Source organism: Thalassophryne amazonica, chromosome 15, assembly GCF_902500255.1.
Source record: "Thalassophryne amazonica chromosome 15, fThaAma1.1, whole genome shotgun sequence".
NCBI lineage: Eukaryota > Metazoa > Chordata > Actinopteri > Batrachoidiformes > Batrachoididae > Thalassophryne > Thalassophryne amazonica.
The window spans coordinates 76,604,300-76,632,088 of record NC_047117.1 but is presented as its reverse complement, the minus strand read 5'-3'; positions in this window follow the sequence as shown (position 1 = coordinate 76,632,088).

Below are 27,789 nucleotides of genomic sequence, written 5' to 3'. Positions count from 1 at the left end.
CTCTTCATAAGTCAACAGAGCTAACAGCCACTGCTCTGTCAGCAGAGCCATGGTAAACAGTTTCAAAGCATATTTATGCTCTGTTTCACTTCAAATACACACCAAGTCTGTCTGTGTCTTTTGTCTTTAGATTAATGTGTCAGTTCTGTCCTTGTCTCTATACGGTTTGTTTTGTCTGTTGCCCACACCCCCTTTTGGTTTTCAATGTGTATATGTGCATCTGGTGTGGGTATATGTGTGTGTGCCAGTCCTGTCCCGTGTGGGTATGTCCCTGCTATCAGTTGTGTGAACGTGTGTCTACCTGTGTTACAGTTAGTGCTTCTTGGAGCACTAACTGTAACACAATAGATCCGCCATAATGCACCACGCAGGCAGCACCCCCCCCCCCCCCCCGACCTAGTGGCTTCCAAAGTCTTCGAACAATTCAGACTGTTTTTCAACTCAGTCCACTGTTGCTGCAGTCTAAAGAAAAAGAGAGAGCTTTTGAATTAAACATGGGGGTTATTGGATGCCGGGCGGCATGGTGGATTAGTGGTTAGCACTGTTGCCTCACAGCGAGAAGGTTGTGGGTTCAATTCCCGTGGCCTTTCTGTGTGGAGTTTGTATGTTCTCCCCTTGTTTGCATGGGTTTCCTCCGGGTGCTCCGGTTTCCTCCCACATCCAAAGACATGCGGGTTAGGTGGATTGGAATCTTTAAATTGTCCTTAGGTGTGCGTGTGGGTGTGTCTGTGTATGTTTGTCTGTTTGTGGCCCTGCAGCAGACTGGCGTCCTGTCCTGGGTGTACCCGCCTCACGCCCTATGACTGCTGGGATTGGCTCCAGCCCCCCGCGACCCTTAATTGGACTAAGCGGTTGAAGATGGATGGATGGGTGGTTATTGGATGCCTGTGCATGGCCATTAGACTTGTTCCCCAAAATATACTCTCTAGTAGGTCAAGACACCCCCCGGAATGGGCACGTGACCCAGTGGGGTTGTATCGAGTGTTTGGCACTGAAGAAACCTGCATTCAGTCCTTCCGTAACTCCTCTTAGATGAGTGACTTGTCAGCATTCCATCCCTCATTACATCCATTCACACCAATCTGTCTTCCATCCAGTCTCAGAGTCACTGGATAACACAGCTCTGCGCTCCCTCACATCAGCCATACAGAAACTGCAAAATAAGCTCCAGTCCCCAGCTGTCACATCCGATCCGGTGTTTGTTTCCGCTCTTAATCACTCAGTCAGCAGTTTGCCCACAGTTATGTCTGTCATCAGACAACCCTTCTGGTTCACCCCCTTTTGGTCCGAATGCTGGAACCTCAGTTTTAGGGCCCCTTCACACATAGTGCGAATTTGGTCGAATTACGGTGAAACAGTGCGAAACAGTTCAAATTATTGCACCACGAAACATTGCGCCGAGAGGCAGGCATGCACGATCCTGGTGCGACGGTTCATGCACACGACGGTGTGTTTCAAGCAGGAAGATAGTACGAGCTGCTGCAGCTACTCACACTGTGAGTTGCACCACATCGTCCTACTGATGTGGAGGAAAATAAATAAAAAACAGCTGCATAATCAGTGAATATCACTGGGTTGATATAAATAATACATAAAAGGGGATGCAATACAGAACCAACATGTTGACCTGTCATATGGTCCTGCGGTGCGCCGCTCACTGTCCTGTCAAAGAGACGTGACGTCCAGATTGTCTGCTGCATGTCCACATGAACTGACGGTCCGGTCCAGCCAGAACAGCTTGTCAATGTGCACGCTCTCCAGCCCTTCACAGAAGCGCTATATGTTTTTATGTATTTCGATGTGAGGACAGCAAGCATACACATGCGCGTGTCTGTCAAAACACGGTGCATGTTTTGCAGCTCTGATGTCCAGGACGAGAGTTGTCAACAGCTGCCATGCCCCCACCCATTAAGTGCACAGACCAAGGTGATCAGATGAGAGGTGCCTCGCCTGGGAGGGAGCATGAACCACATGCATGCATGTGTTGGGGGGGGAGTTTACACTATGGCACTTCACATGTGCACTTTGCAACTCCACAGTCGTGGGGCACTTAGACAAATTTCACATCCAGCTCGGCAATGATTGTCTGCTGACTGTTTTCGTGATGACAGTACGAATGGCCATACATTTTCTAAGTGCCAAACGAGCGTTGTTTAACGTTCGTGTGTGTCAGCTGGAATTTGTCCGACACCTGCCGCGAGAGGGTTCGAAGGGCTCGCACAGCGCACACTCTGTCTTTCAGCCGCTAGTGTGCACAAATAATTGTAGCAACAGGTGTACGAGGCATTCCAGGAGGAGATGCCCGGCCTCCTGGCAGAGCCATCTCTGGGCTCAGGAGTGGGCATGGGGAAATCTGACCTCTGTGCTTTCTCTTGCAGATCAGTGTATGAGTCCAGTGGCCCATTGGTGGAGGTGGATGACATCTGCCCAGCCCCGGAACATGCTGCAGGGGGATTCCCTGTGTCAGCCCCTGATGATGTCAGAGAGGAGCAACCTACCTCCACTCCTGGAAATGTCACCATGGGATCCCCAGTCTCTGCCCCTGTTGACATCACAGAGGAGTCACTGGCCTTATGGTTCTGGGGTGGGTGCGGGGACAGCTAAGCCCTATTCCTTGTGTTGCAGGTCTGTGGGTGGTGCCAGAGGTGCGCCAGAGGAAGCGGCAAGGATCAGCCCTGCTCCAGCAGACAACTCCCAGGGGGCAGCAGTCTAGTTCCCTAACAGCACCGCTATGGAGCAGGCCGCTGCTGCAGCCAGCGGTGTCACCGAGGACTTGTCTGTCTCAGCCTTGGCAGATGGCCCAGATGAAACATTTTAGTTTCTATGTATTGAAAAGAAAACATGCAAAATTTTAATTCTCTGACATACCTGACAAACTAGAGCACCGTGCTCGTAGAGTGCAAACCTACACCCACACAAGGTTCCAATTCCACAAAATTTTTCCTTGTAAAAAAATTTTCAAGGTCAAAGTCCTGTTAGTTTCTTTTTATAAGCTAAATTACATGTGGGCAAATGTCAGATGTATGCATTTAGTTCATGCACTTGAATCAAAGTTTTTTTGTGGTGTTGCCACTTTTTCTGTTTCTGAATTCTTCTTCAGATAATTTTCATAGAACATCGGTTATCTTTGCTATGCACAATTTGTCATTGCTTTTTGGCACTTGGTTTCTGACTGACAACTAATAGACAGACAAACAGGCATAAAATTGGAACCATGATCCAAATTTGGTTGGGGCACTTTTGACTGAGATATAATGACAAAATATACACCAAATGGTTTTTTTCAATATTAAATTCAAATGTCCATAAAATCCTTAATTCGGATCAGATCCAGATCAAACTTTGTCAGGTGATAGTGAGTGCCAGTGTGAACTTCATTTTCAAATATGAGAGTGATTGGGGCATGTTTGAAGAAGCTATAATGTAAAATATGCATTAAACTGGGTTTTCAATGTTAAATTTAAATGGCCACAAAATATGTTCAGGATCAAAGTTTGTAAGTCGATAAAGGTTACCATCCTACATAATGTCAAATATGAAAGAAATTTGATCTTTTGTGACAGAGTTATTGATTTATGAAAATTTGTTCAATGTTAAAGCTAGGGATTTTTCCAATTTTTCAAGATTCTTGCCTATCAGGATATGAATCTTCAGTAAAAGGTTCATTAAAAGACACATCGTGATCAGAGTTAAAAAAAAAAAAGACGACAAGAAGGAAGTGTTGGTGTTTGGGTTGCAGTTATTTTACGTTATTCACCTATTTATGCTTCACCTTGTTTGATCATGTTTGCCCATGTTACATTTTACTGGAAACCAACAGAGTACACACCTCTAATGGTCCTAAAAAGCATATTACACAACAAACTAAATAAATAAATAAATGAATAAAAGTCTTTTTGTTTGCTAGTTTATTTAACAAAAACAACAAAATGCGCAATCGCATTAATGTGGTCATATGTCATCTGGTAAGATAAAAAAAAAAAAATCCGTAATGCTGGGTGTTTATAACGGCTGTGTTTCACACTGTTGTGGTGATATCTGGATCCAGGGGAATTAAAACCAAACCTTTTTAATGTCATCATAAAGAAACACTCATCCTTCCTGACTTATGACATGAAACAAAAATATAAACGCAACACTTTTGGTTTTGCTCCCATTTTGTATGAGATGAACTCAAAGATCTAAAACTTTTTCCACATACACAATATCACCATTTCCCTCAAATATTGTTCACAGACCAGTCTAAATCTGTGATAGTGAGCACTTCTCCTTTGCTGAGATAATCCATCCCACCTCACAGGTGTGCCATATCAAGATGCTGATTAGACACCATGATTAGTGCACAGGTGTGCCTTAGACTGCCCACAATAAAAGGCCACTCTGAAAGGTGCAGTTTTGTTTTATTGGGGGAGGATACCAGTCAGTATCTGGTGTGACCACCATTTGCCTCATGCAGTGCAACACATCTCCTTCGCATAGAGTTGATCAGGTTGTCAATCGTGGCCTGTGGAATGTTGGTCCACTCCTCTTCAATGGCTGGGCGAAGTTGCTGGATATTGGCAGGAACTGGTACACGCTGTCGTATACGCCGGTCCAGAGCATCCCAAACATGCTCAATGGGTGACATGTCTGGTGAGTATGCCGGCCATGCAAGAACTGGGACATTTTCAGTTTCCAAGAATTGTGTACAGATCCTTGCAACATGGGGCCATGCATCATCCTGCTGCAACATGAGGTGATGTTCTTGGATGTTGGCACAACAATGGGCCTCAGGATCTCGTCACGGTATCTCTGTGCATTCAAAATGCCATTAATAAAATACACCTGTGTTCTTCGTCCATAACAGATGCCTGTCCATACCATAACCCCACCGCCACCATGGGCCACTCGATCCACAACATTGACATCAGAAAACTGCTCACCCACACGACGCCACACACGCTGTCTGCCATCTGCCCTGAACAGTGTGAACCAGGATTCATCCGTGAAGAGAACACCTCTCCAACGTGCCAAATACCAGCGAATGTGAGCATGTGCCCACTCAAGTCAGTTACGACGACGAATTGGAGTCAGGTCGAGACCCCGATGAGGACGACGAGCATGCAGATGAGCTTCCCTGAGATGGTTTCTGACAGTTTGTGCAGAAATTCTTTGGTTATGCAAACCGATTGTTTCAGCAGCTGTCCGAGTGGCTGGTCTCAGACGATCTTGGAGGTGAACATGCTGGATGTGGAGGTCCTGGGCTGGTGTGGTTACACGTGGTCTGCGGTTGTGAGGCTGGTTGGATGTACTGCCAAATTCTCTGAAACGCCTTTGAAGACGGCTTATGGTAGAGAAATGAACATTCAATACACGAGCAACAGCTCTGGTTGACATTCCTGCTGTCAGCATGCCAATTGCACGCTCCCTCAAATCTTGCAACATCTGTGGCATTGTGCTGTGTGATAAAACTGCACCTTTCAGAGTGGCCTTTTATTGTGGGCAGTCTAAGGCACACCTGTGCACTAATCATGGTGTCTAATCAGCATCTTGATATGGCACACCTGTGAGGTGGGATGGATTATCTCAGCAAAGGAGAAGTGCTCACTATCACAGATTTAGACTGGTTTGTGAACAATATGTGAGGGAAATGGTGATATTGTGTATGTGGAAAAAGTTTTAGATCTTTGAGTTCATCTCATACAAAATGGGAGCAAAATCAAAAGTGTTGCATTTATATTTTTGTTGAGTATATTATTGCTATATTCTTGTATTTGTCAGAATTTAATAAATGAAAGAAAACAGGAAAACAATGGAAAAGCCTGAATTCAGGCTCCCCTTCTCTGACATTTGGCAGAAGTATGCGCTTTTTTTTCTGATATCATCCTGGACACAGATAAGCAATGGAAAACAATGTACTTTGGGATGTAAGTGACCCATCTCTCAAAATCCATACCTTTAAATTATAATAATAAAAAAAAATCCCAAAAAAGAAAATGGACATCAGTGTCCACGTGAGCGAATGATGGAGGGAGTGATGGAAAAGGAAAAAGAGACTGTATGAAAAAGGAGAAGGCAAAAGGTGCACAAAGGTTACTGTGAGGGAGGACTGACTATTTGAGAAGGAAAAAAGATTCATGAGGGCTTCAATAAAAAGCTTCACTGAACACAGCAAAAGCAGACAGGCCTGATGGTCTCTCTCTCTCTCTCACACACACACACACACACACACACACACACACACACACACACACACACACACACACACACACACACACACACACACACACACACACAGCAGGGAGTGTTATCAGCCGTGTTTATTCAAACTCTTCCTGCTCATCACAGAATCCCATCATGCATTTCACTCCAATGGTCTCGCCCTGTCAGAGTATAACAAGCTCCCCTCTCGCCCAGCGACCCACACACGATGCAAACACAAACATACATACGCCGTGCATACACAGCACTTCTCTGTAAAATTGACACATTTTCGCACTTGGGTTTCTGCAGATTTCCATCTGCAGCAAATGCACAAAGACAGCAAAAATAAACTAGAATTTTCACAAACGTGGAGGTGATGGTCAGATGGTTAAAAGTGGTAGGCTTGTGACCAGAGTATCCACAGTTTAAATCCCTGTTACACTGTAAAATCAACAAGGCCCCCCTGGCATGGTCCTTAATCCTCAAGTTGCTCCTGGTGTGCAATTGTGCAGCTCACGTGGCAGCACCCTGACACTGTGAATGTGAGGCATCACTGTACGTTGCCCATGTACGTAAGTGCTACATAAATGCAGACAGTTTACCACAATTGACAGATAAACATGAGAAAGCCAAAATAACTGATGAGATGATTTTGTTATTTATTTATTTTTAAGGTAGTTTTCCCTTAAACATTAACTCGATAATGCCTGGCCCAAGGCATTATAGGGTTACTGAAACGTCTTTATTTCTATGGAAAAAAAAACCTATACAGTAACAAAAATAGTAAATATTGCATTCATTATGTACAATACTGTACAAAATTGTTGCACAATATTTCTTTTAAAAACTCATAAAGCAACAATGCTAAGGACCACTTCACATATAGTACGAATGGGGTCAAATTGAGCATGACTTGTGCATGAAGCAGGAATCATATACAATACGTGTAAAATCGTAGCTGCCTCCAAAACCTTGTACACCTGTTGCTACAACTGTTTGTGCACACCAGTGGCTGAAAGACAGAGTGTGCCCCGTGAGAGCCCATTTCATCCCTCTTGCGGCCATATTCCAGGTGACGTACAAGAACATCTATACTGTTCACTTGACTTGGAAAATGTGTGGCCATTCGCGCTGTTGGCACAAAAACAGTCAGCAGATGATCACTTTGAGCTGGCAGTGAATTTTGTCTAAGTGCCTGTGACTGTGACTGGAGTTGCCAAGTACGCATGTGGCATGCCAGAGTGTCGGCTCCACCCACAACACGTGTGTGTTTCGTGCGCTCCCCCCTCCAACACACGTGCGTGTGTGGTTCACACGCCCCACACCTGCAGGTGAGGCGCTTCTCATCTGATCACAGAGTGACATCTTGATCTGTGCACTGGACGGATGGGGGCATGGCTGACTGCCAACAGCTGTTGAGACATATCTGGTCCTGGACATCACAGCTGCAGCACACGTACTGCGTTTTGACGGACAAGCGTGTGTGTGTGTGTGTGTGTGTGTGCTTGCTGTCCTCACGTGAAAATACATAAAAATATATATCGCTTTTGTGACGGGCTGGAGAAATGGACGTCATTCATGTGGACACGCAGCAGGTGATCAGCAGAAGTATCAGCAAGCAAGTATCAGCAGAAATACACCATAACAAATGGCGTTTGGTCAGTTATCACGCCACTTTTTCTCTTTTTTTTTAAAATACATTTATCTGCTTGTTGATTTTAGCCATTTCACACTCCTGTTATAAGACAGTGATTGTAGTGCAGTGGTAAAGTTTCTGTCTGGTAATCAGAGCTTTTGTAAATTGCAGGTTTGAATCCCATGAGTGGCATTGGGAATGTGATGGTCTAGTGGTTAAGGTGTTGGGCTTGAGTCCAGAAGATCATGGGTTCAAATCCCCGCCTGACTGGAAAATCACTAAGGGCCCTTGGGCAAGGTCCTTAATCCCCTATTGCTCCTGGTGTGTAGTGAGTGCCTTGTATGGCAGCACCCTGACATCGGGGTGAATGTGGGGCATAATTGTAAAGCGCTTTGAGCGTCTGATGCAGATGGAAAAGCGCTATATAAATGCAGTCCATTTACCATTTATTTATTTATTTAATTAACCAGGGTTATATAACTGCGGGGTTCTGTATTGTGTCCCCTTTTATTGATGATTTTTATCAACCCAGTGATATTCACTAATTATACAGCTGGTTTTTATTTTATTGTTCTCCACATCAGTGGCGCAATGTGGCGCAACACGTCACAGCTGCTCGCACTGTGTTCCTGCTTGCATGACACCATCACAGGCACGACACTGTCACAGCGGGATCGTTCACACCTGCCTGTCGGCTCAATGTTTTTGTGGTTTGCTCATACGAGCTGTTCCGCTGTGATTCGCCCTGATTTGTACTTATTCGTACTATGTGTGAAGGGGCCCTAAATAATGCTAAACTTTTAAATATTAAATAATTTTTAGTACAGTTAATTTACAGTTCTAAGCATTAAAAATTTAATCAAAATGTAGGTAAATATGGCATTTGACTACCTTTACCTTAAAAACGGAAACATTCTCTGTGAACTATTCTTTCATCAGAACATCATGTAAATGGACTGCATTTAACATTTATCATGTTAATCAGTTTACTTGTCTTTGATTGTTATCTGCTGTTTGTTGTCTTTGTGGAATCAAGTATTTGGGCTGTAAACTTGTAAAGTCAGATTTTTCTTAAAATTAAAAGTGTTATTAAATAAAATATAGCTCCAAATATTAAATCATGTTTTTATTGATTTTTGTGTGGAAGAAAGCTACACAATATCACAAATTGTAAAAGATTGTATTTGTGATATAATATGAGTGAAGCGTCGCGAAGCTCACTCATGGTACAGGACGTCCTAAACAGGAATGCCAAAATTCAAGTCCACAGTAAAACAGGTAATGTTCAAATGTCAAACACTTCCTGGATTGACCACTGAACTATACACTACGTGGAACGGGCCCGATCGATCACTGTACTTTGACTGGCCGCTGAGGCGTGAAGCCGGCGGAAGTACAGAAAACGCCATCTTGTGTCCCCCAGAACTTCGAACGCTGATATAAAAAAGATGCTCGTCACACACGCACAATTTAGATTAATAATCGCAGATTTAGCTTTGTTTGATTTGATTTAGCTTTGTTTGCACCACAAAATACCATCTTGCGCTGCAATTAATTGCACGAATTGTGATACCCGTGAAAATCGTGGGAGAGGAGTTTCAGGATTTTCAGTTTTGCTTTATTATTATGAGTTTTCCATAAAGTTGACCAGTTCATGAGGCCAGATTCAGTAATATACATTATTCAGTAATATACATATAATATAATACATATATAATATAATAATAATATATAACATATATAATATTAGAATATATGTAATATGTTATAATATAATAATATAGTAATAATACATACGAGGTCTGTCCAAAAAGTATTGGACCTTTTTATTTTTTGCAAAAACCATATGGATTTGAATCACGTGTAACTGCATCAGCCAAGCTTGAACCTTCGTGCACATGCGTGAGTTTTTTTCACGCCTGTCGGTTGCGTCATTCGCCTGTGAGCAGGCTTTGTGTGAGCAGTGGTCCACCCCTCTCGTCGGATTTTTATTGCAAATAAATGTCTGAACGATTTGGAGCTTTGCTGAATCAAATTTTTCCAGAAACTGTGAGAGACCTCCAGCTGGACACCATTCGGAAAATTTAGATGGCTTTCAGCGACGATTTTATGGGGATTACACAGATTAAGGAGTGCTCAAGCCGGTTTAAAGACCGCCCACAGCATCTGAGAGCGTGGCGCGCTCTGAGCGCCAATCGACAAGCTCAAACCCCGCTCAAACAACCAGATCATTTCCAACGTGAAGGCTTTGTTGATCCGGGACGTCGTCTAACTTTCACAAAAAAGGCAGAAGGCGTGGACATCAGCACTTTTTCGGCACATTCCACTGTTACAGGAGTTTTTTTCATGGAAACAGAAGCGGAGGATTACGCCATCATGCCGCTTATGGCGCGGGACAAAACCACCTCCGTGTTGGTCTGACAGGACGGGTTTCAGGTGGCTTTCAGACGGCTTCCAGTTGCTTTTCAGTCGTGTGAGTATCCAAGAAATTGTGCATGAGCTGGACATGCCCCAACATGTCCTGTGAGGCTTCATCACGGCGGTGCTTTGCGCCATGCGGCTCTGCCGCAACGCGTGGAGTTCCTCCGCACGTCTGTCTCAATGTGCCAAAAAAGTGCTGATGTCCACGTCTTCCGCAATTCCTGTGCTAGTCAGATGACATATCGGATCAAGACAGCGTCCAGTTTAGAAATGAACGGCACATTCCACTGTTACAGGAGTTTTTGTCATGGAAAGAGGAGCGGAGGAACTCCGTGCGTCGCGGCGGAGCCGCATGGCGCAAAGCAACGCCGTGATGAAGCCTCACAGGACATGTTGGGGCATGTCCAGCTCATGCACAATTTCTCGGATAATCACACAACTGAAAAGCAACCGGATGCTGTCTGAGCCACCTGAAAGCCGTCCTGTGAGACCAACACAGAGGTGGTTTTGTCCCGCGCCATGAGTGGCATGGTGGCGCAATCCTCCGCTTCTCTTTCCATGAAAAAAACTCCTGTAACAGTAGAATGTGCCGAAAAAGTGCTGATGTCCACGCCTTCTGCCTTTTTTGTGAAAGTTAGATGATGCCCCAGATCAACAAAACCTTCACGTTGGAAATGATCTGGTTGTTTGAGCGGTGTTTGAGCTTGTCGATCGGCGCTCGGAGCGCGCCGCGCTCTCAGCCGCTGTGGGCGGTCTTTAAACTGGCTGGAGCACTCCTTAATCTGTGTAATCCCCATAAAATCGTTGCTGAAAGCCATCTAAATTTTCCAAATGGTGTCCACCTGGAGGTCTCTCTCAGTTTCTGGAAAAATTTGATGCAGCAAAGCTCCAAATCATTCAGACATTTATTCGCAATAAAAATCCGATGAGAGGGGTGGACCACTGCTCACTCAAAGCCTGCTCACAGGCGAATGACGCAACCGACAGGCGTGAAAAAACTCACACATGTGCACGAAGGTTCAAGCTTGGCTGATGCAATCACACGTGATTCAAATCCATATGGGTTTTGCAAAAAATAAAAAGGTACGATCATTTTTGGACAGACCTCGTATATAATACATAAAATACATGTAATATACATTTTGAAATTTTCAGCCTCTACCTTGGTCTGGCTTCTTTGAAAATGTCAACTTCTACAGAGCATTATCAAATAATATTACTATACTATTTTTTATTTTGGATCCAAATAAGATGCTGCTCCATCTGATGATGAAAGTGAGTACACACTCTGTACATACATAAAAAGGTATTTTTCAAAATGTGTTAATCAGATGCTGTAAAGTTTTGAAATGTAAACAACTCATTTAAAATTGGGCCATTGCTCTAGTTGTATTTTGTTGTTTCAGATACTAAAGCTGTCACATAGTTAATTTTCAATTTGATACAGTGTACATTGACATGTGTGAATGGATTGACTGCTTTACATCAACTGTGATTGTGATTTGTTGCAAAGTTCCTACTTCTGCAAAACTAAAATACATTCTAATATTTACTTTAACTGATTTACCAGTTATTTGTGTGCCTTTCTGTGTGTGTGCACGACATTAAAAAGTATTTGTGCATTTGATTGTGGTTGATGTGCACCGTTTGGGGGGTGTTTTGAGTGTGTGTGTGTGTGTGTGTGTGTGTTGTGTCAAATGAACATTATGTGTGACTGTATGTGTCAAATGAACATTATGCGTGTGCGTGTGTGTGTGGGGGGGGGCTTTGTGCGTGTTCACAAGAGTATAATATGATAGAAAGTATTCAAATAGCATTGCATTGCAAGAGCTTATAATGTCCATAGATTTAACAAGTTTTTGTTTCTATTTCCTTTAGTAATCTATCAAAAACTACACTGCGTGTACAAGTCTTATAAATGGCCTTAACAGAACTTAATAATATTACATAACAAGGGCTTCATTCTGCAGAAATTGGTAGGTTTGATCCTGTACTATCGACCTGATTCCACTGTGCGGCGTTTGCGCCTTTTGGGGGATGCAAGATGGCAGACAATGCAGTGGCTTGGCTCCACTCGCTCAGCCGTGACGGCCATTCCACGTAGTGTATAGTTCAGTGGGATTGACAGACGAGATCCCATGGAATCTCAGGGGAACTCAGTGGCAAGCTCACACTCAAACAGGAAGTGCCGAATTCTCAGTCACAGTGAAACAGGAAATGCTGTACACTTCTGGGCATGGGTAGAGCGAGAGTGGAGGCCGGGGTTTCACTGGACTCCCCTGAAATCTGATTGGAAACAGATTGACATGTCACGGCACCACACGTCTGGTTGAAAGAGCTGTATTTTCAAATCAGTGAGTCACATTCACTGCTAGTTTACTCCTGTCCAGTAGTTGGTGCTGTGTCCCAGAAAAAGTTCTAATCCACCTTAGTAGAAAAAAAAAATGTTTGCTTCAGATTTGAACTGAACACATCATTGGAACTATGGAATTCTAATCACACCAAACTTATATTGGTGAGTAAACAACCATATTTTATGTCAGAAATGAGGTCCAGGTTGTTAAAAGCAGCATTTCTCCTTTAATTCGGGTTGCCATGTCTGTCAGCTGTTTAATAGTTTAAACATGTTTAAGGTAACAGACAACAGCTGGTTCATGCTCAGTTGGCTTATTAGTGCAGCAGATAACTGAAACAATCCTTCAAATGGGGACACAAGCATCAAATTCAGCACAAATACAGCTGGAGCAAAATTAATGGAGCAACTTTAACTTTTGACCCCTGTACAAACTGAAACTGACCTTTGTCACTATTCTTATCATTTATCATATTTCCCCTGACTTGTCAAAAGAAAACTGGCAATTAAAGTGATTATTATTTACAGGTTTTATCAAGTTTTAGAGATTTGCTTTCAGTTTGAGTTTGAGGAAGATAATTTTAGAAATTTTTATTCTTTATTTTTTGTTTTTCTTGTATTTAAAATGGCATAAACAAATTAAAATGTGTGAAATTCCAAGTGTTCCAATACTTTTGGAGGGCACAGTGTCCTAACCTTATGATGAGTGCAAAATGAGTGTGGTATTATTACTGTTTTGTTTAAGAATCTTTAATTTTCACACTTGCTGCACAAATCATAGTCCTATCGTATATCATATTGATATGAAAATTCAGTAAGTTATATCTTCTATTATACATTCGAAATCTAAGGTGGAACTCTACTAGTGTTTACTAAGGTACACCTAAATATCTTTAAAGAACAAAAAAAAAAAAAAAAAAAAAAAAAGAGAGAGTCGAGCCACTTAGGTGCCTGATTTTGAGAACCAGGGATGGTCAGTTGAAAAGTTTTTTTATCCCATGGGAACTCTCCCTACCCACCTAAGCGGCTCAAGAATATGGACAGCATGTATATAAGTGACATTTACGTGACAATTTATATAACAATATTGAGATATGATAATTTGGCCATATTGCACAGCAATACTGTCAACTAGCTGAAAACTTTGAATATTAATTTACATCTACATAAAAAAAAATGCATAAAGTGGCAGGGGGTTAAGAGGGCTGTAATGAGGGGGGGTCAGCTGAAAAGCAAAAAAGCAAAATGCTTAAAAAGGTGGGGAGTATGGGGGCAGAAGTACTCCTTCCACCGCCCGACAACATCCCCAGTCAGGGTCAACAGCTCCCCACCCGCACCGTAAACAGTGCTGGTGGAGAGCTGCTTCCGCCTCCTGAGGTGTCAGATAGTTTGCCAGAATCTCTTTGAGGCCGACCGATAGACCTCCTCCATAGCCTCCCTGAACTCCTCCCAGACCCGAGTTTTTGTCTTTGCGACCGCACGGGCTGCGGCACGCTTGGCCTGCCGGTACCTGTCAGCTGCCTCTGGGGTCCCACCTACCAAACAAGATAAGTAGGACTCCTTCTTCAGCTTGATGGCATCCCTTACTTCCGGTGTCCACCACCGGGTTCGGGGATTGCCGCAGCAACAGGCACCAGAGACCTTGCGACCACAGCTACGAGCAGCCGCATCGACAATGGAGGTGGAGAACATGGTCCACTCGGACTCCATGTCTCCAACCTCCCCCGGGATCTGGGAGAAGCTCTCCCGGAGGTGGGAGTTGAAGACCTCGCTGACAGAGGGTTCCGCCAGTCGTTCCCAGCAGACCCTCACGATACGTTTGGGCCTGCCAGGTCTTACCGGCTTCCTACCCTCCCAGCGGATCCAACTCACCACCAGGTGGTGATCAGTCGACAGCTCTGCCCCTCTCTTCACTCGAGTGTCCAAGACACATGGCCGAAGGTCAGATGATACAACTACAGAGTCGATCATCGACCTCCGGCTCAGGGTGTCCTGGTGCCACGTGCACTTATGGACACCCTTGTGCTCGAACATGGTGCTCGTGATAGACAAACTGTGACTAGCACAGAAGTCCAACAACTGAACACCACTCGGGTTCAGATCAGGGAGGCCGTGCTTCCCGATCACCCCCCTCCAGGTCTCACTGTCGCCGCCCACGTGGGCATTGAAATCCCCCAGGAGAACAATGGAGTCCCCAGTCGGAGCGCTATCTATTACCCCTCCCAGGGACTCCAGGAAGGTCGGGTACTCTGCACTGCCGCTCGGCCCGTAGGCCGAGACAACAGTGAGAGACCTGTCTCCGACCCGAATGCGTAGGGACACGACCCTCTCGTTCACCGGAGTGAACTCCAACACTTGGCGACTGAGCTGGGGAGCAATAAGCAATGCGACCCCAGCTCTCCGCCTCTCCCCATGGGCGATGCCAGAAAAATGAAGCGTCCAGCCCCTCTCCAGGAGTTGGGTACCAGAGCCCAAGCTGTGCGTGGAGGTGAGCCCGACTATCTCTAGTCGGTATCTCTCAACCTCCCGCACAAGCTCAGGCTCCTCCCCCCCAGCGAGGTGACATTCCATGTCCCAACAGCCAGGGGCTGGGAGCATGGACCGGGCCGCCGGGCCACCCACCCTCGACCGCCACCCGATCCTCTCTGCACCCGACCCCCATGGCCCCCTCTGCAGGTGGTGAACCCACAGGAGGGCGGGCCCACGTCACTCTTTCGGGCTGAGTGCTGCCGGGCCCCATGGGCTAAGGCCCAACCACCAGGCGCTCGAGCCCCAACCCCAGGCCTGGCTCCAGTGTGGGACCCCGGCCCCGCCATACCGGGCGACATCACGGTCCTTGATCTTTTACTGGTCATGGAGGTTCTGAACTGCCCTTAGTCTGACCCGTCACCTAGGACCTGTTTTCCTTGGGAGACCCTACAGGGAGCACAAAGCCCCCCGACAACATAGCTCCTAGGATCATCCGGGTACGCAAACTCCCCCACCACGATAAGGTGGCAACTAGAGGGGGAGCACGAAACAAGTGTTTATTTATTTATTTATTTATTTTTACCTTACTATTACTAACCCTCCCCCTAACCTAACCTTACACAGTAAATTTTGTAGAGTAAAATTTACTCTGCTGGGATAACATTTGGTCCCAGTCCAAATAGAATTAAATATATTCTATCACAGTGCTAAATCAATTCTATCACAGTGTAAAGTCAACTCTTATTGAAGTAGACACACTTGATTTGACAAGTCGGTAGAGCTGATTGCACTCTATAACAGAGCATATGTTACTCTATTTAGACTGGGACCAAATGTTATCCCGGCAGATTATATTTTACTCAACAAAATTTACTGTGTACCCCTAACCCTAACCAGACCCCCCCAGACCCCCCCCCCACCCCGCATCACTTTTCATTTTGTGCTCCAGTCACGGAATGTATTCAAATGAATTCGTGCTCCCGTTCTGAAAATGTGGCACTTTTCGTGACAATATCACGAACCAAAAGATATTATATTAGATTTTGTGATGCTGAATCACGAAATACTGTGAGATATGGTAGGTAGAAACACCATGAGCCACGATTTTCATCCTGGCTTAGAGTGTGTATTTGATGTAGATTTCATTTTAAAATAGCAGTGCCACTTGCTGTTCTGTGAGCGCATTGGTCTAAAAAGCGGTTGAAGATGAGTGAAACAAACAAACAAACCACCCACAGGTTTCATACCTGCACTTTACTGATTGCCAGCCCAGAACTTTACCACTGTGCTACCATCACTGGCCTGTATTTGGTGTGGGGAAAATGCCTGAAATCAACAAAGAGATGGATGTATTGTATTTTTAAAAAAATGAAACCATACACCATAAAAATCGAATTATATTGAATCCTCTTATCAAGCGGGCAATACAAATAAGATCCGTCTGTTCCTCTGTAGATGAACCATGGTCACAGACATACAGTCATGAAATGACATGAATGAGAAGCAGTTCGCTCTTCTCATGTCCACATCTACTGGTGCATGTCAAGCTGGCCTGCATGTGTGTCCTGCCCAACACACGTATCTTGTGGATGGCGCGCGCCAGAACTGACACCTTGTTATGTAGAACAAAGCTCATATGGGTGATGTGAAAGATCGCTCGCTGCGTGTTATGATATGACGGTCCATTTCAACCTGGGGGAAGGAAGCCTGTCAATGTGCTGCAGTGTGCGCATGCCGCAGCCCACAGCATATTTCGGCACAGCGATATATGTTTTTGTTTATGTCCACGTGATGACAGCAAACAGACACACGCACATCACAGTGGGCAGTCCATATCTGTCCAAACACAGTACGTGGTGTTCAGCGGGGATGTCCAGAATGACAGATCTCCACAGCCATTTCAGTGGGCGGACACACTTACTGTCAATTTAGCGCACACAACAAAACCACACTCATGGGGGAACTTAGACAAATTTCACTGCCAGCACGACAGTGATTGTCTGCAGACTGTTGTCGTGCCAAGAGTGCAAATGGCCACACATTTTCTAAGTGCCAAACGAGCGGTGTTAGATGTTCGTGCATGTCAGCTGGAATTTGGCCGACACCTGCCGCGAGAGGGATCGATGGGTTCGCACAGCGCAAACTCTGTCTTTCATCCACCTGGTGTGCGCAAATACTTGTAGCAACAGGTGTATGAGGCGCTGGAAGCATGGACGATTTTACACGTTTTGCACACGACTCCTGCTTCATGTGCACTTTGACCACACTTCACACTATGTGTGAAGGGGTCCTAAAACTTGAGCATAAATCTCCAGAGTTGCTCCTGTGGAATTGAAGTCGTCCATACAGAGTCCACTGCACTCATAGTTTGAGTAAGTGTCTCATTGCTCTGGATTTATGAACAGTTCTGAGATCAGCTGAAAGGCACAGTTTGTCAACCAAATATGTTTGTTACCGTATGTGTGTGTTGTGAGAGTAAGCAGAGAGGAATAATGCAAATGTTTTGTAAAATCAGCGATCATTGTCTGACACGCTGTTCCAGGCACAAATAGGTAAAAGAGCTAATGTCTTTTGTCAGAGTGTGAACGTGGCACAGACTCAATGCAAATGTTTGTTAATCCAGCTATCATCTCCTGACACTTTGTTCTCTGCATAATTACATGATAAGTACCTTCTCGTAGTTTTTTTGTACCCCTGCATGTGTCTGCTTAGCGTAGTGGAACAACGTGTTGTGCTGTGGAGAAATGCAGGTTTGAAATGTAGACTCAACTGTAGCTGTGCCCTTTGATCAATTCTGAAGTTGGCTGAGCAGCCATGGTAACCTTTATTATGCAAAATTTTTAAATCATCTGCAAGCATAGCGCTGGAGAGAGAAGAAGAAAGCCACAATAGCCCGCAAGTTCTCACCTCATATAATAGACAGATTTCAATATTATGAAGGAGTTTTCCTTACAAGTAATGTCCTTTTCCTGGGAAGTCTCTTGATATTGACAACAAATGTACATAAAATTAACTTTATTCAAAGAAGCATTTGTGCATGCTGGAAAGAATGTGCTTTTCATGATATTTTAAGTTACTAATTGACTTGTGTTGCACTGTAAACTGAGGGAGGAATCCAAGTTTTTGGGATTGTTATTGTCCTAGATCAAGACTAAGATCCAGGTGTTCAATGGCTTCCTGGACTTGGTCATCAGAAGAGTACAGTAGCTATACGTGGTGACATTGTTGAACTTTTGGAGACGTATCTCATGTCTCTGGATCCTCAGAGGTTCAAGACAGAGATGTTCAGTGGTGCTGATACCGTTGCAGGAGACTGAAGGTACAAGTCTTTAGGTTCCTGGTGTTTCCTGTCTTAGGCGAATAGCTCACTGTCACATGACTGGTGGAGAGGTGGAGGAGAGGCAACATTGCATGAAAACAGGTGATAAGTTTCTCATGTGGAATCTCGTTGAATTCATCCTCCCGACACGTGATGATGGCATGATGGCTGGCTCTCTGCTGAATGCTGTTTGGAGTGGTGGCAAAAATATGGCCACAAATCTTGAGAGGTCCGCACACATACCACGCGAGGGACACTGACATGGTGCGTGGCACACATGTGAAAGTTGAGCGGCACAGACGCATCCTTTGCAGGCGCAAGGATTTGCACGCAAGTGCTGCGCGGCACTCTCACGGATGTTCAGCTGGTGTGGCTGATACAATGACACATTTGCACACACAGTGCTCAAGACAGATGTGGACTATTACAGCATTATTATGTGAAAAAGGCTGCGAAAATCCCCCGACTTTAGGTGGAAAAAGCAGTGAAAATAATAATAAAATATATAATTATAATAATAATAAATAATAAATAATAATTAAAAACATAAGGAAAGTGTGGAAAGCCACTCATGGACATGCAGAAGATGTCCAGGAGGTGCTATACATCAATTTTATTATCCCAGCAGGTGACTCTCCTCTCCTCCCGTAAAGGACCACACAATCCTCCAGTGGCTGTGCACCATGATGCGCTGGAAGCTCTGCCTGAAATGCTGCTCTAAGTGCTGCTCCTGTTGTGAAAAGTGTAATGACACGGACCCACAACAAGGGGCGTAAATGAATGGTCAATGGAAATAAGAAGTAACACTTTTAATGTTGTGAAATGTGCACAACGGATACAGATACAATTCAATACTAAGGTCAATTATAAAGTTGGTGTTGTGTGGGCAGGCTCGAGGATAGGAGACGCCCGTCCAGAGAAGAGTCGGGACCCACACGATTTCCACCGCCAACGGATCTGGAACACTCCAGAGCCGCCAAGTTCTGAGTCCCCAGGTGGCCACCGTCTCCAGCTGTCAGATCGGGTACTGCTGGCAGGAAACAGAAACAGTCAAGAGTGGGTGTGTGTGCACACACCCAGTAAAACAGTAAGCTGAGTATCCCTGATAAAGGGAGAAAACACCACCTCCCAATCCCACTACATCCTCTGGTTATCCGTGCAGACTCTACTACACAAGTATAAGAGTGAAGAGTGGAGAACGCCACCTCTTACCACTCCCTTCGACGCAGACAGTGAAGAAGCTGCAAACTCAGAAGGTAAATTAGCTACTAATACAGATGTGAAGGACGTCACAACTTAATATTACGGCTGAGTGTCTACCTGAGCGATTCAGACGATTTCTCGGCAGAGGTGTGGTGTCTTCTCCAGGCTTTTATGGGTGGCATGATGAGTTGATGAATGACAGCTGTCAGAGTTCCTGGTGCTCCTGGCGGCGACTGCACCCTCTGGTGCCTGAAGCCCGCCTACAGGCAGGGCGCCCTCTGGCGTTGGGCCAGCAGTACCTTCTCTTCGGGTGGCCTACACAACAGCTCCATGTGTGCATGAGCTCTGTGATCCACTGGAAGCACTCCAATAAAATGTCAAACAAAAAAAATAAAATAAAGGGAAAGTGCTGGAGTGGTGCCCATTCAACATACAGGTGATGTCCAGCATGCTGATCATGGGTGCACGTTGAGTGTGTGCCAACCAGGAGTATTAAACTTAAATCCATTTCTGTCCACAGAATAATAAATAAATAAATAAATAAATAAATAAATCTGGTTTGTGCAGGTCGTCCATGGCTTGACAGCATATGTCCAGCACATGCACACGGTGACTGTGTGCAGACCAGAGGCATTAAACTTAAATACACTTCTGTCCTCAGAATAATAAATAAATAAATAAATAAATAAATAAATGAAACACAATTAATCCGTTTTGTGCAGGTCATCCATGATTTGACAGAATATGTCCAGCCCGCGCGCATGGTGGGTGTGTGCAGACCAGAGGCATTAAACTTGAATTCACTTCTGTCCCCAGAAAAATCAATAAATCAATAAATGCCGTAGACACAATGACTCTGGTTCGTGCAGTTTGTGTGTGCGTGCTTGTTGGGAGGGTGCTGGCCAGTTGCATTGCTTGGCGGCTGGAGGCTGCTGGATTGTTCAGTGTCTTCCAGAAACGCTGTTTTTCCCCGGTCATATAAAAAGAAAAGTGTGTGGTAACACCTCACAAGTTGTAGAGACTTCGCGGTGAGGGCTACGACATCCCCCACCCGATCATTTGGGGTATATATATATATATATACAGCAATTTTTGGGGTTTATTCAAAAAATTCAAAAATCAAGTGACGTGTGGGCACCGTCCGGCGACTGAGGCGAGGTGATAGTGAATGGCTGCAAACCTTGCACCGAACTGTATGAATTTCACCTGCCTTCAACAGATAGATGGTTACTTTGGAGAGACAGATGGTTGCACTCCGAGATCCGGCTAAGTTAAGTCACATTAACAAGATCATTAATTCATTCATTGTCTGTACCCCCTAACTCCAATCAATGGTCACGGCGGGGCTGGAGCCTATCTCAGTAGTCACAGGGTGTGAGGCGAGGTTAACAAAGAACTTTAGATGTAAAATAAGTTACACACACCCACACACACCATCATTGTAGCCCAGAAAGCACAGAAATTAATAGCACTTAAATCTTTTCTGGTGTTATTTTGGAAGTGTGCTGACTACACGCTAGAAAGTGGCCAAACTGAAACTGCTAAATGTTTTTGTTGTTGTTGTTGTGAATCACGCTGATGGGATACAAATAAAACATATAAACAACAAACAAGGCAACCCGAGCAGAACTAGCAGTGGTTCACTAAGGACCATCCTGTCAGCACGCTGTGTGTGTGTGTGTTTTGTCCTTTACACACTGAGGAATGGTAATTGTCTCCACTAAACGTCTCTTCTGCTTGTCACAGGCGACGCTTATTTCAACTGAAAAAATAGTCTCTCTGTGTGTGAGATACTGTGTCACAAGCTCCGCTCATTTACTCTCATAATATTGGACTGTGAAAATGTGTGTTTGTGTACTGCCTTTGTGTGTGTTTGTGAGGACCAGTCTGAGCTTTATTCGTCTCACATGAGCCAGTTTTGGCAAAATTTTAATGTTTTGGCAGGTGCTCACTTTTCCAAAGGTTTTTCAAACGGGTACGTGAGGGTTCAAAGATTTTACTTAGAAATATGTAACTTAGGTGAATCTGTGACTGCGCGACACACAACAGAGACACACAACAAATACCTGTATACTTTGGAAAAGTTTAGCGTGATGTCACCAACAATTACCAATTTTGATTCATCCAAAAAGACAATAGTGTGCAAAACTTGTAAACACCACGGGGTTTCTGGATAAATGCTGCTTTGATATTTTTTATTCATCTATTGTAAGTTAATTAACAAATTCAAAATAGCACTTAAAAATTATACACATTATAATATATTTTAATAATGAAAGCAGCATGTGAAAGAAATAAAGAAGTAGGCTATAAATAAAGAAAAAAAAACATTAATTTATCAGTATACAGCTCAGTGTTCAACAGCAATAATCAATAAATCAGTGAAGTGATCCTACTCATGATGTTGTTGATTATGATATGTTGTAAAACGGAGACAACTACAGCACAAGCCTCCACCAACACTAGTTTCCAATTCACAAAATTTTACCTTGGAAAACATTTTCAAGGTCAAAGTCCTGTTAGAAGTGGATTTTCATAAGCTAAATTAGATGTGATCAAATGTCAGGAGTATGTATTTAGTTCATGCACTTGAATCAAAGTTTCTTTGTGATGTTGTCAGGTTGTTTTTTTTTTTTTTTTACTTTTTCGGTTTCTGAATTCTTTTTCCGATAATTTTCACAGAACATTAGTTATCTTTGCTACACTCTAAAAATGAACTGCTGTTTCAACAAGAAGTGATATAACAATTTGCATAGGTTTTTTAAAAGTTATTTCAACTTAATGAAACTTATTTCAACTTAACTAGAGAAGTCTTGTGGCATTAACTCAGTTGAAAGTTGAAATAACTTAAAAAAAATCTCTGCAAATTGGTACATACATTTTTCTCATTCATTTTCATTTCATTTAATTTATTTATTTAAAAGGGACAACACATATTAATGAACACATAAAGTGTAAATATGTCAGATTATAGCCATGGGCTAATTTCCATCTGTAGTCCCTGTCAGACTATAAGAATTAAACAATTTACAGAAAAAACACACAAACATCACACAAGCTTACAGTACAACAGACTACATTACATAGAGGTCACTAACTACTACAACTAGACAAAAGACAGGAAACAAAAGGACACTGACATGATCTGAGCATGAAGGTTAGCTTACACAAATTCAGTCAAAGGAGGACACAGTTAAAAAACAAACAAACAAACAAAAAATACATGTACAATTCAATTAGAATAAGGTAATTAAAATTGCAAGTCTAATTTCATACATTTATATATTTTAAAAACCATAACTTTAAGAACAATAATTTATAAAGTGCTGTAGTGCATTGCACATTCCCTACAGTTCTTCTTAGTTTCTACAATTGAGTTCATAATGCTCACATTTTTTATTTGATTTGAGCCACTCCTTTAAGTGAATTTTGAAGGCTTTAAAACTTGGAGCCTCTCTCACTGTAGTTGGCAAAGCGTTCCACTGGAGACTGCCTTTGTAGGACAGCTGTGCACACAGATTGATCATTCATCATTGATACAGCAGTTCCTTTTTTAGAGTGTATGCACAATTTGGCATTGTTTTTTGGCACTTTGTTTCCGACAGATAACTGAAAGATAGACAAACAGCCATAAAACTGGAACCTCCATTCAATTTTGCTGGTGTAGGTACATTCATAACAGAAAAATTAAAGTGATTGAGGCACTTTTGTTTGAGATATATTACAAAATGTACACCAAATGGGCTTTTCAATATTAAATTCAAATGTCAACAAAATCCACAATCCAGATCAGATCCTTATTAAACTTTTTCAGGGGATAGTAAGTGCCAGTCTGCACTTCACTTGCAAATATGAGAGTGATTGGGGCAATATACATTAAAAGGGGTTTTCAATGTTAAATTAAAATAGGCACAAAATCTGTAATTTGCATCAGGATCAAACTTTGTCATTCGATAAAGGATACCATCTTACAGAATTCTCTTAAAAAAAAAAACACATTTAAAAAATATATATTTTCAGTCTTTGTATTGCATATCACTGCAGAGTGCCTACATAATGTAATTACTCCACTGGTTCTTTATTGTTTTATAACATCAAAATAAATTCAATGTAGTCTTATTTACAAATATAAAAGTTGAAAAGTGTACTGTGAAAGCAATGATTTTTGCTATATTTTAATATTGAGAATAAACATTTTTACAATCTCTAATTTTGTTTTTATACTTTTTATTGAATTTTGCACAACATTGTCAGTACTTATTTTGATACTGCAGAGCATAGCTTTTTAACTTATGAACTTGTGTCATTACCTGAAAAAACTCTACAGTGTTAAACAGTTTGTAAAATTACATTGACTTGCTCAGAGTTATAACAGTTGGTGTAAAATGCTCCAGTGTTGTTTAAATATCTTCTACACTGAATCAGCACCATGGGGTGGAATATTAACTTACCAGATATCCCAGATGTACCATGTTAAGGCTTAACACTATACAGTGTAGATAAATCAAAATATCATCAACTATAACATTTTAACACTTTTGCAACAGTCAATTTAACATCAGTGTAGAGTGCACTTTAATGCACTCAAACACTGCATTAAATTTAACTCCAATAGAATTCATTCATCATTGCAATATATTTTTTGTAAGCAAGTTTATTTTCACTGAAGAAACATTGGGAAAACCAAATTTGCCTTTAAAAAATAAATAATGAACTTTAATCCAGTAAAACTCCAGTTTTGTTGTGAAAAGCATGCACACAGAGCTTTTTGTCTTTACTGCATTCTGTCACAAGCAGGTGCTTTTATTTTTACACACTCAGAAACAGAGACAGTGGCAGAATACATCAATTGCTAATATTACTAATTTCTCAAAAATATTAGTCTTATCAACATTCCATTTTGGCAGAGTTTAGCTCTGACCCAAAATACATAGGCATACCAAACGGCAAATATCAGCTCTTTCAGCCCAGTTGGTCTGTGATTGAAGTTGCATGCACGCACCCACATATGCACAGCTTTTTTCCTTTTCTGCATTCTGCTTCAAGCAGGTGCTTTAATTTTCACAATCAGAGATGGTGGTTGAAAACATCAAATGCAGTACAGTTTTCACTCATGGTAAGAGCAACATGCCACTTAACTAAACTGACTAAACCAGTTGAAGTATAAAAACACCATAAATCAATAACACTAACAACACTGCTAAACTAACATAAACCACAATAACACAATTTAAAATCCCAAAACACTGAACTCTCATAGTGCATTGCAGCACAATGTCCATTGTTCACTGTTGTTAGCAAACATCACTAATTTCTTCAAGAATATTAGATCTATCAAATTTCTGTTTTCGCAGCGTTTATCCTTGACCTAAAATACATAAGCATACCAAATAGTAAATGTCAGCTCTTCCCAGTTTCTTTGTGATCGAAGCCATGCACACGCCCACAGAGGCCACTTGACTATTATAGTAGAATAGAATATATATATATATATATATATATATATATATATGAAACAGTCCTCACAAAGATAGAAAAAAACATAATGTGTGTTCTGTGCTCATTTTGCCTCAGCAGCAGCATAAAGAGAGATTCCAATAATAATAATCAAACCTACTTTATTTTCTCTGTTTGAGGTGAGACGGCTCCCTTTCCCTCTTGCCACCACTTTCCAACCCACTCAGCCAATCAACTTGAACACACAGTCTCTCTTTCTCAGTTTCTCGCACACACACGCGCCCTCTCGTGTGCAGTTCTGCGAGCTGAGCTGATCGTCAGAGTTATTACATGGAGTGTTGTCTGCCTTGTTACATTTTCACTTTATGAGCTGTGAGCTTTTCACAGTCCCTCAATACTTAGCATGGACGCGAACCTAGTGTGTGTGCGTCCCTCAGTACTTAGCATACCCAACTACTTAATAAGCACAGCAGGCATGGTGTGCATGTACGTGTGTGTATGTGTGTGTGCGTGCATGTGTGCAGAAAATGGGAAGAAGAAAATGAGTTAAGATGATACATATTAAGAAAGATGATTAAAACTGCCGTAGAAAAGCCCCATCATCATTTTTAATAAACTAATATTAATAAAACATGTCAGTTAAATCTCTGTGACATATGTCACATAAGTGTTAATGAGACATTTCATGCCTAAAGTATACTTGTAACAGAGCATCTTCTACATGCACAGCCACAGAATTGTGAGAATTACAGGATCTTCAATGTGAAATCCAAATTATATCACCTGTTGTCAGAAAATAAAACTAATTTTGCGCAATATGACCCCTTTAAAGTCACATTGACGCAAGTTGTCCATTGGTCATGTCATTATCTCTGCCAATGTGTCAACAGAATGTCATTAGTGTCGCTATGAGAAGAGAAAGGACTTTGGAGTTGGTCTGGAATGATGAGGAGAACTAATATGACATATTAATTTAAATTTGATTAATTTTTGTTGTTTGAATTTGACTTATTTGAATCCTGCTAATAGAGATGTTTTGATATTTTACTGTGGATAACACTTTGAAATTTGACAATTCTGTATAAATAAATTCAATAATAATAATAATGATTCTTATTCTTATTATTGCACCTTCCGCCTTGATCAAAAAGTTTGAGAAAGTTCTTTGAACTCTCCCTCTTTCCAAAAACAGCGAGAATAAAAAAGCGATAAAAAAGATAAATATGATTACTTGAGACTGTATAGAGACAAGAAAAGTGACCTTCCACGTCCACGTAGCTAAAATGTCAAAAGTATCAATATACCAACACCTTGGCATGAGAATCGTTGTTTGGCTGCATTAATATTGCTAAATGTCAAATAACACATTAACTTTCAGGAAGTTTATATATTTAATCAAATCAAAATGTCATGATTCTGTATCTGTCTGATTTTGAACTGTCTTTGAACTCAACACATCTCAGTCTCAGGTGCCATCAATTAAGCCGCAGGTTCTCCGTCTGCTTCTTTCTGTTCACTTTGAGCAGATGTTGCTGTCATATCTTGTAAGTTTTGGCCTTCATTTTTTTGGTTTTGTTCACTAGTTTTTCTCCTTGTCCAGCAGCCATTAATAGAAAGTCAACATTTTCATCATAAATCTCTCTTTCTCTGGCTCAGGTGCCAGGTCTTAAACACATTAACTGTTCAACATTTGAGCAAAGCTTACTGGTTTAAAATTGGTGATGTTATGAGTCATATGGCAAATCCATTTTTTTTAAATGCTACACATGCTATATATATAAACTGAATAAATATTAACAGATTACAAGTAGAATTTAATCATCCTTTCAGCTTTTTATGAACTTGTTGACCCTACAAAGCTGGAAAAAGCTGGTATATCCTGTTTCACACAAATTGTAAAGAGTTACACATATGAGGGAAAAATTCTTAACTTCTCCTATGAAATTTAACATTTTCTTTTCCTGTTTTTTTTTTTTTCTTAACAGACAAAGGAATTTTCAGCACAGCATTTCTAAACATTCTAGTTTTATTTTGGATGCTTACATTATTTTACTTTGCACACAAAAACAAAATTATTTCACAAAAAAAAAAAAAAATTACCAGGATCAAAATTATTAGCCCTGTGATGTTAATAGTCACTTGTGTGTCCTTTACTCTACAGCCTGCAGTCATTTGTTGTAGTTTTTAAAAATTCTCAGACGTCTCCTGTGGATTTCCAGCCAATCCTTCTTTGGTGACTCTCTCAAGCTTCTCCACTTTTGATGGTCGTCTGGCAAGGACTTTGGTCTTCAGTTCACCCCACAGATTTTCTGTAGGATTCAAGTCAGGGCTTTTGTCAGTCAGTAACATTCACTTAGGTCTTCTGGAGGCAGTGGTCCACCAGGAGAAACATATGGTTTTGAGTCATTGTCATTGTGGAAGACAAAGTGATAACCCAGACATAGTTTTGTTGCTGACTGCTTGAAGTTTTCTTTCAGAATCTTCACATATCCTTTTTCTTCATGGTTCCTTCCACCTTGAGGAGATTCCCAGTTCCAGATGCACTGAAGCATCATCACAGCATAATACTCCCCCTGCAAATGTTTTACTGTGGGGATGCTGTTCTTTGGGTTAAACACCTCTCTCTTCTTTCTCTAAACATAAACAATGTCTCTATGGCCAAAGAGCGCTAGATTCATCTAATCTGACCAAAGGACATGCTTCCTCCAGAACCAAAGCCATGTACACCACTGATGTTTAAATTAAGAT